This window comes from Heteronotia binoei, chromosome 9 (genome assembly GCF_032191835.1).
Source record: "Heteronotia binoei isolate CCM8104 ecotype False Entrance Well chromosome 9, APGP_CSIRO_Hbin_v1, whole genome shotgun sequence".
NCBI classification, from domain to species: domain Eukaryota; kingdom Metazoa; phylum Chordata; class Lepidosauria; order Squamata; family Gekkonidae; genus Heteronotia; species Heteronotia binoei.
This window is the reverse complement of record NC_083231.1, coordinates 81411057-81429156: the sequence shown is the minus strand read 5'-3', so window position 1 is coordinate 81429156 and position 18100 is coordinate 81411057. Positions and strand designations below refer to the sequence as shown.

The window sequence follows — 18100 nt, the reverse complement described above, 5'->3', positions numbered from 1 at the left end:
TATCTGTGTTTTCAGTGTGAATTTGCATTGGTCTCAGTGCTTTTTTTTATTTAAAAAGTGCAAGTTTATATGTATACACACACGTACAAAGAGAGATTAAAACATACTAAGATTTATTCTCATGAATTTCCATTCACTTTCTATCCCACATGAAACTCTTTATCCAGAAGCCCACAGACACCTTTATCTCCCTTCCCGTGCCTTATGAACACATTCCTCAGGAATCTACCCCTTCATACTGATAATTTTAATCATGACTTTTTTTGAGCAGGAAAGCACAGGAATGCAGTTCCGGCTGACTTCGCACCAGGGGGGTGTGGCCTAATACTCAAATGAGTTCTTGCTGGGCTTTTTCTACAAAAAAGCCCTGTGTAAAACAATGGTGATGTCAGGTGTGTGTGGCCTAATATACAAATGAGTTCCTGCTGATTTTAATCACTCTGTGATCTTTTGGATGCCCTTTTCTGTACTTTTCCCTTCTTCTTCACTAGTCTTTTTTAAAATACAGCAACTAGAATTGTACACAGTATGTCAAATGAGACCATGCTATAGAGATGTGGGTTTCTCCCCGATATTAACAGTTCTATTCTCACCACCTTTCCTGATGATCCGTATCACAGCATTTGCCTCTACCCACCCCCACTCCTCATTGCTGCTGCAAACAGAGTGATTTTTTTTCTCTTTCTTGTGTCCTGACAGTTTTCTTCATGTGTGTGAAGGGGTCTCATAAGTTGGCATGCCAGACTTTGAAAGTGGAGAATGACAGAAGATAATAACACATCCTTTTAAGTTTCCAACACAAACAGCTTCAGTTAATTTTGAAGAACAGACTTGTTCTGATGCATTTACTCTTTCACTCACCCTAGGAGTCTTTACGGTAACCCCTGGACGCTTGTGTTGTTTTTTTCATGCAACTGAGAAGCAGTCATAGCCACAGCTTCCCTCTGCTCCATTTCTGTGCATCAGGCTGCCATCAAAATCACAGATAAATGCCAAGAGAGAAGGGAAAAGTACAGAATATGAAAATCCTACAACCTCTTGCCAGGAGACAGTCCCCCACACTCAAATCATGAGGGCTTTCTTGAATTCACTTTGGACTTTGGGATGCCATCCCCCCTTCTTCTTCCAAGTCTTTTTCTTACTCCGGATTAATCCTAAAGTGCTGCTCCACATTCATCCCCTGGAATCATGTTTATCCTGCCCTGGAGGGCAGCTGCTCTGCAGGCAGGCATGCTCAGTTGACAGGGAAAGTTGATGCTTTCTGGCAAAATGGAGAAAGTCCAGCAGATCAAAGCCATTAATGCAAAAAAGAGCCCTTTGCGAGTCATGGGATGAAATCACAGGCATTTGTGCCAGAAGATTAATTAACTGGTGTATTTAAGTCCAACAGAGCGTGCTTATCAAAATAGTTTCAGCTTGACATTTGGCCAATAAGATCCACTTCAGAGGGGAGCTCAGGGCAGAATCCGTCATCCCAAAGATGGGGCTGTAATCAGCCTGAATCGCAGGGCAGACTTTTCCTGAGAGGAACAGAGGGAAGCTACACCCAGTGCCAAGTTTCCTTTTGCCTAAATACCTGCTTGGTTTCTGGATGAGTGGGCAGACTTCCTGATAGCACCTGGGTTTTGGTCACTGAGTGACACAGAGTGTCAGACTAGATGGGCCGCTGGCCTGATCCAGCATGGCTTCTGTTATGTTTCCAGGTCCTAACTTAACACTTTTACCACTACCATATAGTATCTTTCAGCACAGACTGATCATTGGTTCAGTTTCTTGATCATGTTGGTGTGATGGAATACTATATATATAGTCTGTGTGTGATGCATTCCCATTGAAGTAAAGCATGGATTTGTATGAGTAGGCACGACCTTTGAAGAAAGGTATTTTTATTCTTTCCTGCTTTTCCTCCTCTTTTTTAAAAGAGGAATCTTGTGATACAACAGATGCCCAAAAAATACTTTATAAATCTGAAAAAATATTATACCAAAACTTAAGAATCTAACAGGAGTGTTTTACTTTAGTAATCATTGACAAGGATATAATAAAGTGTTTTTAAAATCTCAATACTGTTAAGATACAAAGAAGAAAAAAAATCTAATGTCACAACTGTGATTTCCAGAGTAGAATCCAGTTTTTTAAACTGCACTTAACGGTTAAAGATTTTATATGATTGCCACTAAATTTGCAACAAAAGTGTTTAACAGAGAGGTGTCAAATATATGGCCCAGGAGGCAGATGAGGCCCAGCTAAGGCTGTAATCTGCCCCACGAGCAACCTCCTTCATCCTTCTCCCTGCTGGTGCTCTGCTCCACAACCACTGAGCTCCCAGCTCTTTTCCTCCCCAACCCCAGTTCCTCTGCTTCTCTTTATTCTTCCCAGTTCAGTCACATCCCTCTCCTTCTTCCCCATCACTGGCTGCCTTTGCAGCTCAGCTTCTTACCTGAAGCACAGATGACCAGTTGGACAAAGGCTAAGAAGGACAGGGAGGCAGGTGGGACAGCCTGGCTAATCCCCACTAGAAGAAAGACACTGCTGAGCATGAGAGGAAGGGAGTGGATTCCCAGGTCTTTGCTCCTCTTTGCCCTGCTCCTCTCAGGGAAGCTCTTTGGATGCTGGGAGCTGCCACTTCGAGGGTGCCCCTGCTGCAGTAATGCCCATCAGTCTCCTCATAGAAAGCCAACCCATGTCCCAAAGAGCCATTCTTCCCAGCAACCCTCACACTTGACTTTGGACTCTAATGGGTTATACATAGACTGGCACTCATGCCAGACCAGCTTCTGAGCACTTGACCCTCTTGGACTATCATGGTGTTGAGCCAAGCCAGGCACGAGGGACTATTATGCTGTGGACCACTTTGTCTACAGAAACAGCAAAGACTTCAGACCATGCTTCATCTCTTAGATGCCCAGCCCCTGCTGCAGATGCCTGCAGCCCTGTCTTTCCAGAGACAAGACCAGCAGCAGACCTAGGGGAAGCTATGTTCCTGGAGATTTCAAAACAATACCTTATTTTCCTGTAGCAGCTATTAAGAGACTGCGTCTTCACTACATACTGCATTCCAGAGTCCTTGCAGCTTTAATAATGGAGATGTTGTCTGCTCAGCCAGGGAAAAAAGGAACTGATGTGAGGCAACCATAATGATTACCAGTGGACAAAGGAGTCTTCCTGCCTCCAATCCAAACAGTACCTCTGTCAATAGAACATCATTGAACTTATCTCATCATCTTAGAGTTATCATCTGCCAGATCCTGCTACCCATCTCCACTCTTCCTGATCCTTTTTGTTTCCCCCACATTCCTCAAGAGGTGTGACCACAACAACCCATTGGACCCAAAATTGTCCATCCCAGTTTTCTTTATTCGGTGTATGTTTTTACTCAGAGACATGTCAGTCACTCTGTGGGTACTATTGTTAAATTTTGTGAGAACCATTGACCTTCACTGGACCCTCCCCAGGTCCCAAAATTATCTATTTAAGGCAGACCCTTTTGCCATTCAGGATTGACTTTTTCCTGATAGCTACCTTGCTGAAAGAGTTACCCCCACTCCTGATTGGTTTGGGTCCTTTCTCTGTGAGGCACTAGTCATCTCATGTTCCCCCCTCCTCTCACTGCTGAATCTCTGCCTCTTGCCTGGACAAGTAATGTAGTACCCACCAACAATACTCCTGCTAATGCACAGGCACAGTGTGCAAAGTTGCTGCCATCTCTTTCGCAAGAGGGGACTTCACTACTTAAGCAATTTGATCCGGAATCAGATGCATAAGGAAAAAAACCTGCTGTTAAGGAGGAAAAAAGTACTAATATATGTATTCTGTATATGAAATGTTTATTGCTTTAAAAAAAGCTTTAAGTGGCATTCTCAAGACAGAGATTAATTCTGAAAAGCAATGATAGAGACAGCCACTTAAATAGTTGTTTTGTTACACAGTAGAATCTGAAAAAAATGTTCTCTAAGAACTGTAATCTATTTCTAAAGTTTATGCATCTATTAAACATGTGATTAGCACTGAATGCTGCAATGAAACTTCATTACTGTTAATACAGGAGTTACCTGCCAAAGCACAGTGGCACCATGAGTGAATGACGTTAAGTTAATGTATATAATTTGAAAATCTAGTATTCAGTGCTGTATTTATGTATAAGTTCTACCATACTGAATAGTATGCTTGCTCATATATTGCTCATTTCATATAAAATGAGCAGGTTGAATGAAGAAGGTGCACATATTTGGTATCTGTGACCAACAGCACAATCCTGCATAGAGTTACTGTAGTTCAGGCTGATTGGAATAAGGTTTTGCTGTTGGCCATTGCAGGATAGCATCTCAATATACTACTAAGAAATTTGTAGAAATTCTGAGATTGCCTTGTTAGAGTACCAGTCTAATTGTGGCACAAGAAAATATTTGCCCCATGTTTTCATAAAAGGAAAGGCAAAGGAGGATGGTCACAGTACAGCAGTTGCCACCGGAAGGAATTTATGCCATAGAATCAAAAGATTAGTAGGTACAGCAGAGCCTGGGGCCAAGCTCTTTGTTCAGCAAGCAGCAAGGGAAAGAAAAATACTAGAAGCTGAAGCCTGAATGGGCCACAGTTATTCTATAGTAGTCTGCTTTATCCTGTGTTTTGCATTCTAAAGTGTGTTTGAAGCAGAACTGGAATCCATATAATCAAAGAATACCTCTGAAGACTTACAGCTTGAGCATGTTAAAATATTTCACATGCTCCAGATCTTGTCTTTCATAATTCTCTAAGCTCTCAGGAGCTTGAACAAGCTAATTTTTTTATCTAGCTGATTTACAACTGTTTTTAGCCTTGAAGCATATCCAAGTATCATCAAGCTGGTCTTTTCACTTTTAGTTAGTTTACAAAGTCATGCATTTCCACATATCTGGGGATTTCCCCAAGTATGCAGGTTGGATGAGGAAGGTGTCACAGTGAGTCAGGATGCTCCTGATCCATCACAGTAGCTTCATATATATGGGGCCATGAAAAAAATGTAATTCTTTACTGGGGACTTGGAGATTTCCCCAAGTATGCCTTGTCTGTGAGTGCTGGTTTTGCTTTTTTGATGACCGGCATGAATAATCCAGTTTACTATTAGAAGAATTATATTAAATGAATCGTGGGTAGAACCATTTCCCTGTTTTCCGCAGCCGCCTGTACTCCCTGAAATGTCACTTCTGCAGCTGGGGGAGTGCTCCGGAACAATGCAGAGCCCAACATGGGAAGCTGCAGCTTGAAAGGGCAGTCCTCTGGAATCTCAGCTTCTACCTCTCCTTTTTGCACAAGCAAAATTCATCAAGTAGCCCTTGATGAATTTTCATTCATCAGAATTTGAATACAAACTCCCTGTTCACTGAGTTTTCTGGCACCAAAGGGCTGACGATTCTTCTAAAGTACATGGAACCTCTAACATGCATTTTCAACACAGAAGGCAATAAATGCTTTGTCTAACAGAATACATGGCCAGGCCCGTAGCCAGAAAATTCTGGTTGGGGGGGCCCATGGAAAAATTTTTTGGATGGAGGGCCCCCCCTCTGGCAACCCCCACTCTCTCTGCTGCCACTTTTCTCCCCGCGGCTCTGGCGACCCCGCCTCCTCTGCGCAGCACCTCTCTCTCCCACCCAGCCACCCACTCACCCACAGGGTGAAACTGTAAAGAGCGGACTCCAGGAACTCTTGCAAGGTGCCCCCCCACCGATCACATGATCGGCTGGAAAAGCTGCTCTGAAGCCAACTGTATCTACACCGGCTTTCTAGTGCAATCAGCAAGTTCAGCACTGGGGCGGCCAGCGCTGAACTTACTGATCGTGCGAGAAAGCAGGCATAGGAACCACCAGTTTTGGCATGGCTTTTCCAGCTGATCACATGATCGGCGGGGGCTGCCTTGCAAGAGCTCCAGGAGCCCGCTCTTTACAATTTCGCCCAGTGGGTAAGTGGGTGGCTGGGTGGGAGGGAGGGGGAGGTGCTGCACGGAGGGGGGCCGCCAGAGCTGCAGAGAGAAAAGTGGTGGTAAAGAGAGTGGGGGCTGGGGAAAGGAGGGGCCATAAAGGTCCAAGGGGGGGTTGGGTGGAGGGGCCGTGGCCCCCCCCCCCCATGGCTATGAGCCTGTACATGGCCCAGTTTCTCAGAAGCTATCTCATGTGTAATCCACTATCAAGGTAGTGCTTGCTTCCCTCATGTAACCATGTGATATCCTTTTCTCATTGGGTCATAGCAGTTTGTGGATGGAAACTTCTCTGCTTATGAAGAGTAGATTTATTTAGGAATCTCCTTTTGTCTTTCTTCTGCTAAGTGTTCAGGGTTCAAGAAGCCATTTTATTTCTCAGGAAAAATGTTAGCTCGTTTGAAATATGTGAATCCATCGCTCAGTTAAATTCAGACAGCTTGAAGCTAATTTTTGCCTTTCATCATATCTCTATATACTTTAATAAATTACATAACAAGAGACTTTGGTCTGATGGAAAAGCCACCTGTGAGCCTTGATGCTTGACAACAGCACCTGGTTTTGGGGTAGTTAACATTTTATTGGAGTTTTCCAATAAATTGCAAAGGAACAAGGATGTAAATAACATTGTAAATAACATCGCAGTGCAGTAAATAGTATTGACTATAGCTAAGTAAGAAGTATGTATAAACAAGCTGTAAACCATATTGGACAAGAACTTAACAGCCACATTATGTATAAAAAATAAAATAAAAAAATAAAACATAGCGAGTAGATTAGCATCAAGTTACGTAAGATGCCATAATCAATCATTTACAGAATTTAAAGAATATCAGTGCAAAGAGTAATGTATGCTAATACTATTATAAAGTATACCTTCTGCAACAGTAGTATGCACCTTGTGCAAGATGTAGACCATGACTTGCACAAACAAAAAAGGAAAGAAGATATTTCAAAGGGAGGGAATTAGAGATAGAGTAAATTGAGATATTCTGAATTGTATGGTTGGGGATCATGAATTGTTACATAATCTACAAATGAAGACCATTTTTCTATGAAACGTGAGTTTTTAGGGCAAACTTCAGAGTGTTGTATGTGAGCAATGATTTTTTTTCCATTATAATGATTTCGCAGATTTTGGCAAACCAGCTTGAGAGAGAAGGAGCCTGAGGCGATTTCCATGATGAAGCAATTGCAGTTCTGGCTGCTACTAGGAGACTCGAAATTAGATCTTGCTTATGACGAGGAATTTGTATTCCAGTCCAGAGGTTTAAGAAAAGTAATTGAGGTGAAAATGGAATTGCAAAACCTGTAATTAGATGAATATGAGTAAGGACTTCTTGCCAAAAAGTTTTAATGATGGGACACTGCCACCAGCAGTGGGCGAAAGTACCTACTTCTCCACATTTCCTCCAGCATAATGGTGAATGATTAGATGACATAGAAGATAATTTCTTGGGTGTGAGGTACCATCGTGTCAGAAGTTTATAGAATTGTAGTTTCTTGTGTATTAGAGGACTCCTCAATAGCCTAGAAGATCATATTTCTGACCAGTTTTCCTCAGTAAGTGTTACTCCACAATCCTGACTCCATTTGCCTTGGTAGGGAGAAGACTGTGTAGGCTGAATACGGATCAGAATGTTATAGATTTTGAAGATTAAATCCTTATTGGTAGATTCTGAGTATTTAAGGACACGTTCAAAATCAGAAAGTTGGGCTGTTATGATTTTAGTTAGTTTGAAAGTTGAGACCACATACTGAAGTTGCAAGTACAAAAACCATGAAATGGGACTATGAAGTTCAAGTTTCTGTTTTGATAAAAGGCCCTCAGCAGATGCAATGTCCTTCAAGCGTGTTAAGTTAGCAGCCCTCCAGCACTGTGCTATTTTAAGGTCATTACCAGTTTGGAAGCCAGTGTTGGAAAAGGAATGTGGAGTATCTAGATAAATTTGGGGAGCAGCTTGTCCCTGAGTGAGTCCCAAATATGAAGAGCAGATTTTAAAAATATATTGCACTGAAGTGTTTTAGTTTGCATATGAGGCTCAGCCCAGATTGTTTATGCAAGAGATCTAGGAAAGACAAGCGGAATTAGAGGTTTAGTCCAGTCTGCCTGTAAATTACACTGCAGCATTCGGACAATGTTTGACAGCAATGTTGATTTATAGTATGTGAGAAGATCAAGGTAGTTCAGACCTCCTTGTGTAGAATGCCGTTTTATTATGGAAAAACTGATCCTAGATTTTTTTGTTCTGCCACAGAAAAGAGTTTAGAGATCGCTACCATGATGCAATAAGTTTTGGAGGTAGACTAACTGGTATTGTGCAAAACAAGAATAACCATTTAGGAAACAAAAAGGTTTAAGCTATCAGCAAAGAAAAGAGACAATTTGTTCCATTTGTGCAAGGTCTGCTAATGTCCTGAACAGTAACAAGATGGTTAAGATTAATGTCTTTTAGAACACAAGGAATGCGGATGCCCAGTGGTATTTATAATTTTGTTGAATATAGCTTTCCAGAGTTGATTTGGATTGATTGATAGAGAGACCTGAAATGTTGCAAAAGTGCATAAGCAAAGAATCCAGCTTTGGAAGTGAGGAGACTGGGTTAGTTAAATAGATTAACATGTCATCCGCAAAGAGACTTATTTTGAAAGTATTAGAGCCAATGTTAATGCCAGAGGTTTCTTGATCAGATTATATGGCAGCAGCAAGAGGTTCAAGGGCAAGGGCAAATAGGGCTAATGACAGTGAGCAGCCTTGCCTAGTTCCCCTATGCAGCATAACAGGATCAGATGAAATACTGTTGATCTGTACACAGGCAGTTGGTGCTGAGTATATGGAGTTAATAGCCCTCAGGAACGATTCTCCAAACCGCATGTATTGCAGAAGACTTAGAAGATGTTTCGTTTCTAAAGAATCAAAGGCTTTTTCCACATCTAGGGAGATGAGAAGAACTTCTGATCTTGTTTGGTCACATGAATGAATTATGCGCAAAGTTTTTTGGATGCTATGAGATTTGGCCAGGGATAAATCCAGATTGATTTGGGTGAATATAATGGGTAATAAAGGAGTTTAATCTCTGTGCTAAAATGGCTGTGAACATCTTGTAATTTTGGTTTAAAAGTGAAATACGTCGATAGGATGCTGGGTTGGAGAGGTCTTTACCTTGTTTTGGAATCACCTTGATGGATGCTGAATTCCAAGAAGATGGGAAGTGCCTATAGATAAGATTTCATTGCAGGCTTTGGTTAAAGGTTGAAACAGAGTATGCACAATTTTTTTTGTAGAACTCTGGTGGGAACCCATCAGGTCCTGCAGATGTATTGTTTTTGAATCTCTTGATAACATTTATGACTTCCTGGGGTTCAATTGGTTGTTCCATTATTTGTTTGTGATGCTGTTCTATTTTCTTGATAAAAGCATTGGCATTGAGGTAATTATTGATGTCAGTATCAGCAGGGTTTTTAGAAGAATAAAGTTGTCAGTAGAAGGTTGCAAAGATTTAATTTGTTCTAGTAGAATTATGATGTAGTTTCCCCTAATTATCATGAACAGCATGGACATATCTTGAAGACTGTTTGTCTTTGACTCTCCAAGAGAGAAGTTTTAAAGATATGGAGGAGTTAACCCAGTAACTTTAAGAAAAATCAGATGTTTCCGAATATGAGAGCTTTCTATTGTTTCTAGGGCTTTCCTTTCAGAAGTTTCCTGTAAATACATTTGCCACCCTTTTCTTTGTGCAGGTCAAAGAAAGTCATTAATTCTCTGCTTTATTTCCAAAGTGAATGCTTCCTTGATTTTCTTCTGATGTGATGTCATAGATATAAGTTGGCCTCCGAGGACTACCTTGAGAGCATCCCAAGTGATCACTGCCTGGTTTTAAAAGAGAGAGAAAAGTGAGCTCACCCAGCAAATGGGTTCTGCCTTCCTTTGAAAGTTCCTCATTGGAAAGATGGGGGAAAGGAATAAATGAAGTGACTGTGGTAAATTGCAGTCTAAAGGTGGCTGGACAGTGCTGAGCTTGAGTCAGAATGGTCCTGATCCATCATAGTAGCTTCATAATATATGGAGCCATGAGAAAAATGTATTTCTTTACTGTGACATAGTTAGTAGCTGCATTGTACAGAACCAATAGTTACTTATTCCATTGATTTATTTTTGCATTGTATTCATCATTCCTACCAGTTGTCTCCTACTTTGCAAATGTACTTTAGCAATCATTTTCAATAAATTGTTATTTTATTTGCCTAATAAATATGATAACAAACTATTAACCTGTGTCAATTTTATGCTCCACTTGCTTTACAGATTTTAATGCCATAAAAATCTGTACATTTTGATATACAAAATTTAAAGTTACAGACTTTGATTGCTAATGTTAGCAATGTATAATTTTAAGAACTAGTGAAATACCTGTTGTTAGGCATTATATATGAAGGAAAAGCTTAAGTTCTGTGGAAACCCTCTAGATGAACTAGGCATCATTCTGTGTGCCCCCTGATTGTCCATGCAACCCCAGTCACCTAGTGTCAGAGGCAGGTGGTAATTTTCTTCCAACGTTGTACATTTTCTATGCATACTTTCCACTAAAGGATTGAATAGCTATTCCCTTTATATTGGAGAAAATAAATGGATGTACCTGGAATTGTTTCTAGGATGTAGACTAAGCTATTCCTTCTGCCCTGAGGATGCAGGCAAGTGTTGGTTCTTCAGATGACTTGCCAATTAAAGCAATAGATAATCAGCAATAGAACTTACTGAGTATTGGTGAGAACTGAACTGATGGAGATGCTATCTGCTATTTTAAATATATATGGTATACCTCAAATTATGAGATTTTTCTAGGAAAGGCTGAAAAATTCAAATAAAAACTGAAAGAAGGCATTTACTTATCACGCTAGAGATTTTGGGTTGGAGGACAGCAAGAAGTTACTTTCTGCTTTAATTTTCCACCTGCTTTCTTATGAAAATATCTTTTACCTTACTGTTACAGGTAGATCAGTATTTAATACTGAAATCTAGAACATTACTTTGTGATACAGGACTGGTGCAGGAAAAGAAACAGCTTAAATGTTCTTTGTTGACTTTCCATTCAACCAAGTTTACCAATTGATGAACTTTATTCCAGTGGTTTTCAAACTTTATATTATGAGGTTTCATTGGATTCTTTTACGACCTTAATGAGAAGCCATCTGTTATCATGCCATCATGACTAAAGTATCTCTTCCTGCTATTCAGTCTGATCTTTAAGCCATGGTTGCTGTATCATTATGTGTTATACAGTTTTGGGAGGAAAATAGTAGCAGCTATTATAGGGCTGCCAATCCCCAGGTGGTGGCAGGTTGGCTCTCCCCCCACTTCAGGGTCATCAGAAAGAAGGGGGGGAGGGAAATGTCTGCTGGGCACTCCATTATTCCCTATGGAGACCGATTCCCATAGGCAGGGGTGGCCAGCGGTAGCTCTCCAGATGTTTTTTGCCTACAACTCCCATCAGCCACAGCCATTGGCCATGCTGGCTGGGGCTAATGGGAGCTACAGGTTAAAAATATCTGGAGAGCTACCATTGGCCACCCATCCAATAGGGAATAATGGAGAATTGATCCACGGGTATCTGAGGCTCTGTGGGGGATTTCTGAGGTAGGAGCATCACATTTTCAGCATAGCATCCAGTGCCTCTCCCTAAAATCCCCTTCAGGTTTCAAAAGCATTGGATCAGGGAGTCCAATTCTATGAGCTCCAAAAGAAGGTGCCCCTATCCCTCATTATTTCAAATGGTGGGAAGTCATTTAAAAGGTGTGTGGTCCCTTTAAATGTGATGGCCAGAACTCCCTTTGGAGTTCAGTTCTGCTTCTTACAATTTTGCTCCTGGCTCCACCTCCAAAGTCCCCAGATATTTCTTGAATTGGACTTGGCAACCCTAAGCTATTCTGTTACTCTCAGATTGGAAAGATCCAAGTGGGCAGCCGTGTTGGTCTGAAGCAGTAGAACAAAGCAGAAATCAAGTGCACCTTTAAGACCAACCAATTTTTATTCAGAACGTAAGCTTTCATGCGCTCTCTTAAGCACACTTCATCAGATGAGGGGATCAATCTCCAATTGGGTAATATAGCAAAAAGCTTTTTGTTTTAACTGCCTGCTTGAAATCTGACACAGAATTTGCCCTAATGGTGGAGAAAAATTCACATTTTCTCCAGTATTTTTGTTAGTACTATTGATAGGGTGTTGAACATGAGAGATTATGTTCTGTATTTAATTAGGTACCCTGTATTGATTTGGCATTGTTCCTCTACATTTTTGGAGTGAGAAGTAGACATTTATTTTGTATATGTCTTGGAAAAGAAATGCCAGGAAAATACACCAAATGCCTGATTTAAGAATGCACCATATAGTTGACCAACACCTTTCAAAGTATATGTTTCTATAAAGTCTTCCATTAGTGTGTATTGTAAAAATGATTTGATTGATGTAATCACTTTTTAACACTAAAATGAGTGATAACTGAGCAAAACTGTCTATGAAACATTAGCAAAACAGATGATATATGAATTGTATCTTGTAAATTATAATAATAATTGATTACTATTATATCACCATTAATATACAAAGTGCAGTTATTTTATGCTTGCATTACTTCAAGAATGAAAATAGAGAACTACAGCAACCAATTTTCTCTTAGTTGACTTTCCATTCTACCAAGCGAATGCTGTTTGCACGAGAAATTAGCTTAAATTGAATGTGGCCAGATTTAAGATACTTGCTGCAGGTGAAACTTTTTGACTAATATGAATAAAATATGCAACCTGATGCAGAAAACCAGTCTTCATGAGCTGCAAGAATCACATATAATCTATGTTTGAGCCCTGAGAGGCATAATCATCTTTGTTAATGAGTACACATTTTACAGCCTCATGCTTTAATTGAGCTTTGAAATTTGTCTCCGCACAGCAACTCTAAGGTCAGAGATGGAGTATCCAACAAAACTGAAAATGATATCCCAGTGATTCTTTATGATCTGTTTTTAATGTCTGAGATGTCTATTCATTATCTTACATTGTGAATTTGCCATATGGCATGATGAACTGCTAAAGGTCATTTGCTATTGGTGGCATATATGGCCATGCAAGTGAATGAGCCAAGGAGACTCTGCAGTAGTGTTTCCAGTAGTGTTAGGTGATCTGATGGTGATAAGTAACTGCTTAATTTACATGGTCTCATGGATATATGCCCAGGAGTATAAGGAAACAATAACTTGATCTTGCTGGAGTTGACTAAAAAGATCATGAAGGATGCTTCTACTCACCAGAGATAGCTGGTATAGCCTTTCAGTTAAACATGAAAAAAGGAGTTTAGAGACTCAAAATAGAATAGTATTGGAGAAATGCAAGAAACAAAGTAACACACTTATATGGCCTTTTATCATAAGTTTCACATATATATGAACATATTTTGGCCTTCAACCAATACACCCCATCTGGACACTATTGCTATTCTCAGATACTTTTGCATCTAGACCTCAACACATAATGTCTATTGATATAGAAACCATCTAATCTATATCAATAGACATTATTTGTTGAGGTCTAGGTGCAGAAGTATCTGAGAATAGCAATAGTGTCCAGATGGGGTGTATTGGTTGTGAAGGCCAAAATATGTTCATATATATGTGAAACTTATGATCACTTTTTGTAAACAGACTTTGTTAAGATAAAAAGTAGCAAGTATAGTAACTTTATATGATATCTGAAGTTATTTGATAATTAGTTAGCTAAGAATGTGTGCTGTTATCAAGGGGGTAGCTAGCCATTATTAGGAGATGCTTATAAAAACCTTTAAGGGAAATTGAATTGATTGGGAGCTTCTTCTTACAAAAGGTTTTTTCCTTGTGATTTGGGTAAGATACTTGTGACTGGGTAAGATACTTTGATGAACTAATTCAATTTTTCTCCTTTAATTATCTATGTAACTGTAATGGATAATATAAAAAGGTAAAGGTAGTCCCCTGTGCAAGCACCAGTCGTTTCTGACTCTAGAGTGACATTTCATCATGACATTTTCACAGCAGACTTTTTAACGGGGTGGTTTGCCATTGCCTTCCCCAGTCATCTACACTTTACCCCCAGCAAGCTGGGTACTCGTTTTACTGACCTCAGAAAGATGGAAGGCTGAGTCAACCTTGAGACAACTACCTGAACCCAGCTTCCACCAGGATCGAACTCAGAGCTTGGACTGCAATACTGCAGCTTACCACTCTGTGCTATAGGATAATATACTTTTCTATTAAGTCAGACAATGTTAAAGATTCAAAATAGGTATGCCTGTTTTGGAACAAAAAAATCATTCCTAACTCCCCCTGTGTTGGAGAGCTTCCGGTCAGTTTCCCATCTTCCATTCTTGAGCAAGGTGCTTACTTCTCAGCTCCAGGGGCTCCTGGAAGAGATTGATTTTCTGAACCCATTGTAATTTAAATCAGAGACTACATTGGCTGTCTTGGTTGATTACCTGTACTGAGAACTAGACAGAGAAAATGTGATCCTGCTAGTTCTGCTAGATCTCTCAGTGGCCTTTTATACTAGCAGGCATGGTATTATACTGAGCCAGCTCTCAGCACTGGTTCTGGGAGGTGCTGTATTATGGTGGTTTGAGGGGGGGTGGGTTTCAGAAGAGATTATTTCTTCATGGCCATTGGCCTGGGTGTTTCACAGGGTTTGATCTTATCTCCCATGCTATTAAATATCTATGTAAAGCTTGTAGAAGAGGCCATCAGGAGGTTTGGGCTACAATGTTAACAAGATGTGGATGATACCCAACTCTTACCTTTCTTTCCCACTTAATTCCAAGGATGCTGTTGATGTTTTGAACTGGTACTCAGAGTCAGCAATAGGCTGAATGAGGGTGAACAAGCTGAAGCTTAATCCTGACAAAGATAGAGATTTTCTGGGTTAGTAAAAAGGCAGACCAGAGACTTGAAACATCTCTTGTCTACAGTGGGGTTATATACCTCTTGAAAAGCCAGGTTTGTAGCTATGGATTGCTACACAACCTTAGAAAGCCAGGTGGCTACAGTGGTTTGGAGTGCTTTTGCCCAGTTTTGGCTAGTATAACAGCTGTGTCCATGCCTAGGTCAGTCATATCTAGCCACAGTAATCCATGCCTTAGTTATAGCTATACTGAACCATTGCAATGTGCTCTACTTGGGGCCACCTTTGAAAAGTGCTTGGAGGCTACAGCTAGTGCAGAACACTGCAGCTAGATTGCTGGTTGACGCCAGCTATTGGGAGCATGTGACTCTGATATTATAGCAATTACATCAGTTACCAAACCAGTGTCCAGACCAACTTAACATGTTGGTTTTGATAGACCATCTTTTTCCATATGTTCCTGCCCAGGAATTATTGTTACAGGGAGAGACCTTCCTGACTGACCCATCAAAGCATGTTGTTTGGTGGGTACACAAAACAGAGCCCTTTCAGTGGCAGCCCCATAATTATGGGATAGTCCAGGAAGGTGCACCTTGCCTTCTCACTTTTGTACTTAAAAGAGGCAGTGAAGACAGTTTTATTTAGAAGTGCATTTGGTTAAATTACCTGCCCTTAGTTGTGATTTTAAATTGTGTGTTTTTAATGTATTTTATATGTTTTACCTACGATGTCTGCAAGGAAGAAAGGTGGCTAATGAATGTTTTAAATGTATAAAACAGTTATGTTTTGATAAAATATTAAAATAGAAGCAAAGATTCTTTGATAGTATCATTCATATACAATGAACCTAAAACATTATTGAGGGGTACTTCTTGCCGGGAATTAATTGATCTGATATAGGAAAGCTAAGTAGATGTGTAGAGTTTCTTAAGCGCATGCCTATATCTGATTCAGGCCTGACCACAATCATGCAGAATAACCGAAAGATTTTCCTTTTAATTAGAGTCTGAATATATGGGATGGTATGCATCATGATAGATAAGACAGAGTAGAGGCATTTGAAATTTATAACTTGACATTAAATTTGTATTCAACAAACTTTGTGTACTGCTACCACAATAGATCTATATGTGTTATCACTGTTAAATACACATAAAGAAAAAAAAATTATAAAATCAGCTGTTTTAAATTTGTCATAGGACTTGTTTTACCTTCCCAGTTTGGGGGAAGTTTTGAAAAGTTTTTGCAAAAGTATTTTATATTGTAATATCTTCCTATGATTGAGACCTCATTAGGTTGTGGGCATTTACACTATGTACGAAAGTGTACATGCACAAAAGATCTATGTGATTTTAAGCCTGAATACTTTAATACAGTGCTTTAGTGCAAATATTACTGTGTGAAGTTGCAAGCCCAAGTTACTTGTTTTCTGAGCACAGAGTTACTAGTGGGACAATATCCAACAGTAAGAAACCCCAGCAGAAAATTTCTGTCTCTGTAACTCTCATGCCAGTTTTAATAATATTCAGTACTGTGCCCATGTCCATTGGAAGCTTATTTTTACTAGCCTTTTATCAAGTTACAGCACCATGTTGGCCTTTCTTTGTTTTAAAAGAAAAAAGAAAAATATATATTCTTAATTCTTCCTAATGTCATTTTAGAATTTGGCATCCATAACATGAACTTGTATCCTGCTGTGCATTTTTATGTGATAGAGTTGTATGATTTAAGCATTGTAAGCATAGGTGATAACACAACGGGGCAAGAGTAGGCAAATGTCCACCTTCCCTATCCTTTGCCAGGCAGTATCCTTACCAACTGCAATTCCCTGTCATGCTGTTTGTCCTGACTCCTGTCTAGAATTCAGAACCTGAGCACATTTACTTAATGACAAGAGATTTGCTGATTCCCTTTGGTGATAACTAGTTGGTACCTTCTGTATCAGTTCCAGTCATCATCATTAGATTATAATGATAATACCTGCCATTATAAAGTGCTTGGAGTATTCAAAGCACTTCACATTCATTATCTTGTAAACCTTTCAGCCTCTCCATAAAGCAGATAATATTAGTATCCCCATATTGCAGATAAAGGGCTGAAGAAGAGGCTGAAGCTTGCCTAATCTACCTAAGTGAATTAATGATAGAGATCAATCTAACCAGGGAATTTCAGTTTCTAAATCATACAGTCAAATAGGATATGGGGTCATCCCTCTTTTTAAAAAGTTATCTAGGAGACTCACATGGTTACTTTGAAGATCAGGGAAGGATCACTGGAGAAAGGGATGTTTAATTCATTATTTAAATCCCCCTCCCCAAAGCTTTCCATTAGTTCCACAAAGGAGGGAGGCGTGAGAAGAAAGAAAACAAGTACAGAAAAAGGCATGGATAGTAAATTTTGGGAACATGTGGGAGAATCATAATTATAGATCTCTTTTGTCATGTATCATTGTTCTTTAGCACTATGCTGCACTTCAGTACTATCCTGTTCAGAGTTACTCCACTCTAAGCCCATCTAATACAATGGGACTAGACTGATGTGCCTAGGAGTGATGTGTTATTAAAGAGATCAAGTCACTTCCTCATAGACATCTATGTTCTGCCCTGTGAAACAGGCACAGGGTTGAGTTTGAAGAATAGGAGATAAACAGGTCTGGATTTTTCTGCATTCTCATTTTTCTCACTTGTTAACTTCCTGTTTCTTCATATATATATATATATATATATACACACACACACATATATATTTGTTCCACACCTGTTTTGCCCTCTATATGGTCAATTCGATGTTACAACAGTTTATATTAGGCATATCTTCCTGCAGATTTAAATTGGAGGGTTTTATGCCACGTATAATGCATTGTAATATCAAATTGACTACTAGAGGGAGCAAAACACATGCAGAACACACACATACACTCAGGAAAAACAGGAACAAGCAAGGTAAATGAGTGCAGGAAAGCCCACAGAGGGAAAAGGCCTTACTGTAGCCAAGGAAGTTGTAATACCTGTGAACGGAGCCAGATGTGACAAAGAAAATCTGTGATTGGCGCTCCCGAAATCTTAAATTTTCCCCAAAGGAAATTGCTGCCATTGTTTTACACTCTGGGATTTTAGCAGGTGTATGCTGTGTGCTGTTGGTATGTTTTCGGATCACTGACTGACTTTTAAAAACTGATCGTGTTTTATTTATTCTGTTTACTGCTGTTTTTATATTAGTGTATGATGACTTATT

At 39.8% G+C, this 18100-nt stretch overlaps 1 protein-coding gene across 1 annotated transcript in view; it reads left to right on the top strand.

The window, feature by feature from the left end:
* Window positions 1-18100, top strand: part of LOC132577246 (bifunctional heparan sulfate N-deacetylase/N-sulfotransferase 3) — a 108407-nt gene that overhangs the window by 20549 nt on the left and 69758 nt on the right. The window lies entirely within an intron of this gene.